The sequence below is a fragment of the Chrysochloris asiatica genome, unplaced genomic scaffold (assembly GCF_000296735.1).
Source record: "Chrysochloris asiatica unplaced genomic scaffold, ChrAsi1.0 scaffold00143, whole genome shotgun sequence".
In the NCBI taxonomy this organism is placed as follows: Eukaryota; Metazoa; Chordata; class Mammalia; order Afrosoricida; family Chrysochloridae; genus Chrysochloris; species Chrysochloris asiatica.
Genome location: NW_006408661.1, coordinates 5,042,582 through 5,048,840, shown reverse-complemented (window position 1 = coordinate 5,048,840; position 6,259 = coordinate 5,042,582).

The following is a 6,259-nucleotide window of genomic DNA, read 5'->3' as shown; positions in this document are numbered from 1 at the left end:
ATTATGTAAGTAATATATAGGAGCCTTGGTGTGGCGCTATGGGTTAATGCGCTGGACTGCAAAGTTGGTTTGAACTTCAAGGTTGGTTGTTCAAGCTTACCAGCTGCTCCTCAGAAACCCTATACAGGGTCATTATGGGTTGGAACCGACTCGACAGCACTAAATAACAACAACGAAAATATGTTCAATATTAAGTAAATATGTTCAAGCAAATCTTGTTTTTTCTTTGAATTGGTTAAATAATTTTAGATACAATGATATGCTGGAAAATGTTTGATTAACAGGTTCTCTGGGGGAGGAAAAAAGGCCTGATTTGTAGCATTTACTGATTTTCACCACTACGGTCAATTTCAACCTACAAATTAATTGGCTTGCAAACTTCTTGAAAATTGGTCCACTCCTATGGACCTGTCTGAGCCTATGCCAGCACACTATTTCTTAGATACATTGGTTAACCTCACCTGTCTCAGTTTCTTTATCTAGTAGGACCCGTTTGTCTAAATGATCACTCAAGTCCTTTTCATCTTCATGATTCTATATTATTATTTCTATTTATCAGATTAATTTTATTGAAAACTATAATCATATAGTTTTAACAAAAAAAGACACACTGAAGTTTGATCTGTTATAATTAAAGTTTTTCTTCATGCTATGGAGCCCAGGATTGGGCAGTGCTTCATTCTTTTGTGATCGGGTCACTATGAGTCGGTACCGACTTGATGACATCTAACAACAAAAAATGGAGTGGCACACTGGTTTAAGTATTGGGCTGCTAACCAAAACATGGGTGGTTCAAACCCACTGGCCACTCCATGGGAGAAAGATGAAATGGTTTGCTTCTGTACAGATTTAAAGCCTTGGAAATCCTATGGAACTATTTTACTGTGCCCTAGTTCAAACCCACCAGCTGCTCCTTGGAAACCCTATTCAGGGTCACTATGAGTTGGAACTGACTCAATGGCACTTAACAACAAAGGATCCCTGTGAGTCAGAACCAACTTAATAGCAATGGGATTTTGGTTTGAGTTTATGACATGTCAAGAAAGGTTTTTGACATCAAAGACTGATCAAGTTTTAGTAGCATTAGATTGTGTCTTAATTCTATACTATTTCTACCTATCATGTACAAGCATATTCTGGTAGTGCTTTTGTTTTTGTTGCTATTGTTAGGTGCCTTTGAGTCCATTGTGACACATAGCAACTCTGTGTACAACAGAAGGAGACTGCCGATCCTATGCCATTCTCATTATTGTTGCTCCGTCTGAGCCCGTTGTGGCAGGTGGTGCTTTTAGGTAAACATTATATATCACTATATGGTATGGCTATAGATATAGATACTTAAACCAGTGGTCATTTCCTTGAATTTGTCTATGCTCCTCAGACTACTGGCTGCCTTAAATCCAATTCAGTCATATTTAATAGATATCAATTTCTCTCTGTGTTTTTATGTCTCTTTGTGAATAACTTGAAAAAGAAACAAAATATTTCTCATTAAGCAACATGTGAGGTATGATATCCTACAGCACATAAAACTCTCACATCTTCAACCACACAAAAGTTCAGTGATAAAAAGCACAAAGGTCAGGATTGCATCGACTCACACACTGAGACTGGGATGGAATTCTAAATTGACCATAACCAGATAATGGGAAGTTACAGAGGGATTTTCCTTAGACTTTCTTGTTGCAATACGTAATCTCCCTGTGAGGAAACTGACAGAGTGTTGGAGGCTCATGAATGTAGTTGACCAATGAGCAGAGCAGAAGTGGCTGAACTAAGGAGGGAAGATATCAGGTGATAGGGCCTGCATTAGGGAGGGAATCTTCAGTTAGGGACAACTTCCATGGCCTTACGTTATCACCTCATTTCCTGGGGCTAAGTTATCTTGTTTGTTTAGTGATAGAGAAATATGCCAAGTGATTTGTGCAGATTCATATAATGCACAAGTTCACTTAGTACAGCGTGGTTTGTAATCATATATATTTGGGAATAACCTAAAAGTCTATCAATAAGAGTATGGAACTGCTTAACCAGACTATGTGCATTCATCCAATGGAGTATTATGCAATTGTCAGTTCAAAAGAATTTAAACCTTCCCCCCAAACCCACTGCCATTTAGTCAATTCCAACTCACAGTGACCCTGATTAGGGTTTCTAAGGTCAGAAATCTTTGCAAGAACAGAAAGCCCCATATCAGCTAGTGGGTTTGCTTGTTTATATCATGGGATAGAAAGATCACCCTGCAAGTGCACAATACTAACTATAATCTTCTGTATAAGAAATGGGTGGTGGAGAGGGAAGAATAGAGGAAACACAAGAAAGTTATAAAGATTGGTTACTTTTAGACAGGAGAAGGAACTCTGGTAGTGCTGTGGGTCAGGCGCTGGGCTACTAACCACAAGGTCAGTGATTCAAATCCACCAGCCAATCCTCAGAAGAAAGATGCGGCTGTCTGCTCTCCTAAAGATTTACAGTCTCAGAAACCACTTTCCACTAGGAGTTGGAATCAACTTGAGAGCAGTGGGTTTGGGTTAAGTGTTGAGTTGATAAAGGAAAGGTTAGCTGTTTGGACCCACCAGCAATACCATGGAAGAAAGATGAAAGCTTCGGAAATCCTATGGGGTAGTTCTACTGTGTCCTGGAAGATCACTGTGAGTCAGAAGCAACTCAATAGCAATGGCTTTGATTTTTGATTTGGAGACTATTAAATGCCTGCGAATAGGAGGAGGACGGAGATATTTTACCATATGCTTTTCATACATTTTGCATTTTCTAAGATCAATGTTTCTTTCCTACTCGGAAGTGCATGTACAAAAAGAGACATTTTAAAGAAAGCATCTACCAATTGGATAAATAAAGTTCTGAAGTCAGCAATGTTTTTAATGACTTTATAAAGAGAGGACAGATTTTGTGAAATGTATGGCTGTGTCTTTGACAAGGTAACTCATGCCCCAGACATTTTCCTAGAGCTCTAAAATGTACTCCTAACCTCAAAAAATGAAACAACATAGCTGCCATTTCTCACAAGCCTTATATGGCAGAGATGCTTAATCTGGGCCATGGATCTTCTCTGAAATTGTATGCAGATCTTTTGTGTGGTTGCCTTTAAGAGAGGTTTTGTTTTTGTTTTTGTTTTTGTTTTTGATTGGTAGCATTCAAAGGATTTACAAATCAGCTCATGATCAAAAACAAAGAGTCAGGATCAACTTGGTGGCACTCAACAACAACAACAACTAAGTGCCCTGGTGTCCCTGAGTGGTGCAAAAGGTTAAAGCACTCAGCTGCTACCTGAAAGGATGGAAGTTCCCTTCCAGACAGAAGTACCACTGGCAACTGATGATGATGATGGGCTCTCAAGGGACTCATTCTATTAGTTGGATGCAGAGAATAAAAGATTGAAAACAAAATATAAACACTTTTCAGTTAGTGATAAGTGCTTCCGTGAAATGGGATAGAGTGCCTACAGGTTTTACTTTAGATTGGGTTTTCTGTAAATTCCTCTCAGGAGAGATGCCAAGTGAGCTGAAATCTAAAGGGCAAGAAAGTAAAGAGCCAGAAGGGCATTCTAGACAGAAAGAACCACACAAAAGCTCCATCACAGGGGCAGTGGCAGTGAGTAGTTCTACAATGTAGTGCCAGTCCCGTTCCAGCACAGCCTTTTTCACAGTTTCCTGTACAAGGAGCTCATTCCTCTTCCTGTTCCAATCTCAGGTCTTTATCCTCTTCTTTCTTTAACATCCTGTCCACAGTTCTAGTCTTCAGTGTTTTCTTTACAGCCTACAAAGACTAGATGCCATGTGTGCAAACACCTCGTGACTCAAAAGAACATTTAAGTTCCTGGAAAAGCAGCATGTCTGTTCCTTCCTGCAGGTGTCATGGGAGTGGAGAGCAGGGACAGCCACAGGGAGCTGGGCAGCCAGGACAGCAAGGGGTGGCTAGGGCATCATTTGGGCTGGACCTCACATTTACAGCGTCCTCAAATACAGATTTTACTATTAATACACATAGATTTCAATACAATAATAAGTTTAAAAGTGTTGCTACAAAATTATAGACACGTTTATTAAACAAAAAATATTACAATATGAAGCTATTGTTCCTCAACGCATCCTCCAACTAGGTCTGTAAGTTTCTGAAGGTAGTGCATCCATCTTTCCAACTTTTTCCTGAATAATCCTATGCTCTTTAATTTACACCAGCAGTTTGGCACCCTTGAGAAACTCAAATCATGTTTCTTTTCAGTGTTTAATTTTAGGAGTAAAAATAAGTCTGAAATGGCAAGATCAGGGCTATAGGGTGGATGGGGGTAAGAATTTTGCAATGAAATTCTTGTAGGACAGCTCTTGCTACTCTTGAAGATTGAGGAGTTACACTGCTGTGATGGGAAAAAATTCCTCAGTGCAACTTTCCTGGTCTTTTTCTTATCAATGCACCTTTCAATGATTTTTAAACTTGTCTATAAGTCTCCATGATGACCCTGTGTTCTTTGAGTTATCAAGATTATCACTTTGGAGGGCACCTGTAACAGTCTTCATAACCTTGAATTTCACTGGAACAACAGATCCCTTTGGAAGTCACTGTTTGGATTGGACCTGTTTTTTTATAAGTCACCCTAATGAGACTACATGTTTAAACAGATTTTGTTTGCAATAAACCCATGTATGTAGGAACTGGAGTTAGTCCTGGTGTAGCACTGTAAGATAAGCATTGAACTTGCAAACTGCAAGTTTAAACCCACCAGCCACTCCTTGGAAATCCTATGCAAGGTCAATATGAGTCAGAACCAACCCAATGGCATGTAACAGCATGAGTGTAATATTAAACGATGCAAAAAGCATCAAAAGAAGATGGAAGGAGTACACAGAGTCACTGTACCAAAAAGAAGTGGTCAATGTTCACTTATTTCAAGAGGTAGCATATGATCAAGAACCAATGGTAGAGAAGGAAGAAGTCCAAGCACTGGTAAAAAACAAGCCTCCAGGAATTGATGGAATGCAAATTGAAATCTTTCAACAAATTGATGCGGCCCTGGAGGCAGTCACTCATCTATGCCAAGAAATTTGGAAGGGAGATACCTAGCCAAACAAATCTGTATTTGTGCCCATTACAAAAAGAGGTGATCCAGTAGAATGCAAAAATCATCAAACAGTATCATGAATATTACATGCAAGTAAGATTTTTCTGAATATAATTCAAAAATGGCTGTAACAGTACATTGACAGCGAACTGCCAGAGGTTCAAGGATTTAGAAGAGGATGTGTAACTAGGGATATCCTTGCTAACATGAGATGGATCTTGACAGACAGCAGAGAATACCAGAAAGATATTTAACTGTGTTTTATTGACTATGCAAAGGCTTTCAACTACATGGATCATGACAAGCTATGGATAACATGATGAAGAATGGGTATTCCAGAATACTTAATTGTGCTCATCAAGGGGATACCAAATGGTTTTAAATCAGGAAAGGTGTATGACAGTGTTGTATTCTTCCACCATACTTATTCAATCTGTACACTGAGCAAATAATCTGAGAAACTGGATTATATGAAGAAGAACGTGGCCATCAGGATTGGAGGAAGACTCAGTAACAACCTGCAATATGCAGAGGATACAACCTTGTTTGCTGGACATGAAGACTGAAAACACTTACTGATGAAGATCAAAGACTCTAGCCTTCAATATGGATTGCACCTCAATGTAAAGAAAACAAAAATACAACTGAAACAATAGACAGCATCAAGAGAAATGGAGAAAAGATTGAAGTTGTAAAGACTTCATTTTGGTTGGATCCACAATCAACACTCATGGAAGCAGTAACCAAAGAAATCAAACAGTGTCCTGCATTGGGTAAATATGCAACTCAAGATTTCTTTAAAATGTTCAAGAGCAAAGGTATCAGTTTGAGGACTAAGGTCTGTCTGACTCAAGTCACAATATTTTCAATAGCCTCATAAGAAAGTTGAACAATGAATTAAGGAAGACCATAGAAGAATTCATGCATTTGAATTATGGTGTTGGCGAAGAATATTGAAAGTACCATGGACTGCTAGAAGAATAAGTAAATTTGTGTTGGAAGTACACCCAGAATGCTCCTTAGAGGTAAGACTTTTGTCTCTCATACTTGGGACATGTTATCAAGACGGACCAGACACTGGAGACGAACTTGATAAAATGGAAAGTCAACAAAAAGGAAGAATACCGCAAGCAGATGGATTGGCGCAGTGGCAATGACTCAAACATAACAGTCATGAAAATG